Source organism: Entelurus aequoreus, linkage group LG19 (assembly GCF_033978785.1).
Source record: "Entelurus aequoreus isolate RoL-2023_Sb linkage group LG19, RoL_Eaeq_v1.1, whole genome shotgun sequence".
Classification (NCBI taxonomy): domain Eukaryota; kingdom Metazoa; phylum Chordata; class Actinopteri; order Syngnathiformes; family Syngnathidae; genus Entelurus; species Entelurus aequoreus.
Window position 1 is genome coordinate 3,796,474 of NC_084749.1, and position 1,687 is coordinate 3,798,160.

Consider the following 1,687-nt stretch of genomic DNA (forward strand, 5'->3'; position numbering starts at 1 on the left):
AGGTAGAAAACAAAGATGCTAAACTGACAGTTGACAGGTAGAAAACAAAGATGCTAAACTGACAGGTGACAGGTAGAAAACAAAGATGCTAAACTGACAGTTGACAGGTAGAAAACAAAGATGCTAAACTGACAGTTGACAGGTAGAAAACAAAGATGCTAAACTGACAGTTGACAGGTAGAAAACAAAGATGCTAAACTGACAGTTGACAGGTAGAAAACAAAGATGCTAAACTGACAGTTGACAGGTAGAAAACAAAGATGCTAAATTGACAGTTGACAGGTTGACTTTAATTTAGTCATCGATTCGTTGGATCTATGCTATGCGCATGCGCAGAGGCAATTTATTTTTTTATTTTTTATTATTATTTTTTTAATTAAACCTTTATTTATAAACTGCAACATGTACAACAGACAGCTGAGAAACAATAATCAAAATAAGTATGGTGCCAGTATGCTGGGTTTTTTTTCCAATAAAATACTGGAAAGCATTGAAATGTAGTTTGTCTCTTTTATCCGACTATTAATCAAAGTAATAATCGACAGATAAATCGATTATCAAATGAATCGTTAGTTGCAGCCCTAAAAAGAATATTAGCACAGAGTTGAGAAGGAGCAAAGATCTTCGATAGTACTGAAATCGTAGCCGCTAGCAAACAAGAGTATGACCATAATAGAATTGCTTGTCAATGAAATTAACTTCAAGTAACAATATTCAAATACTAAAATTGTTGGGTAAGACAGAATTTGGCTTTATTCTGAATCCAGTGAAACCGATTAGTGGTTTTAGCTGATATAAAGACTTTCAGGTGTTTATACACTACCGTTCAAAAGTTTGGGGTCACCCAAACAATTTAGTGGAATAGCCTTCATTTCTAAGAACAAGAATAGACTGTCGAGTTTCAGATGAAAGTTCTCTTTTTCTGGCCATTTTGAGCGTTTAATTGAGCCCACAAATGTGATGCTCCAGAAACTCAATGTGCTCAAAGGAAGGTCAGTTTTGTAGCTTCTGTAACGAACTAAAGTGTTTTCAGATGTGTGAACATGATTGCACAAGGGTTTTCTAATCATCAATTAGCCTTCTGAGCCAATGAGCAAACACATTGTACCATTAGAACACTGGAGTGATAGTTGCTGGAAATGGGCCTCTATACACCTATGTAGATATTGCACCAAAAAGCAGACATTTGCAGCTAGAATAGTCATTTACCACATTAGCAATGTATAGAGTATATTTCTGTAAAGTTAAGACTATCCATCCATCCATTTTCTACCGCTTATTCCCTTAAAGTTATCTTCATTGAAAAGTACAGTGCTTTTCCTTCAAAAATAAGGACATTTACATGTGACCCCAAACTTTTGAACGGTAGTGTATATGTTTATGTTGAAGTATTTGGCAGACGCTTTTATCCAAAGCGACATACATAAAAAATACATATAAATCAATCACTGTAAACATGATCATTTAAGGGAAGAATGTAATACAAAATATCAATACAAAGTGTCAAGACAGAATAAACTCTCTGCTGCTGCAGCAACAGAGATACAATTTATAAGATATATAGATATCTAATGTATTCATACATTGTTTATGTAGCATGTATATATAACCTATTTTTGTTTAACTTTTTAAACTCCAAACCAGAAGTCCTTTTATTTTGAAGCGTGTCAACAAAGCGTCACCGGAA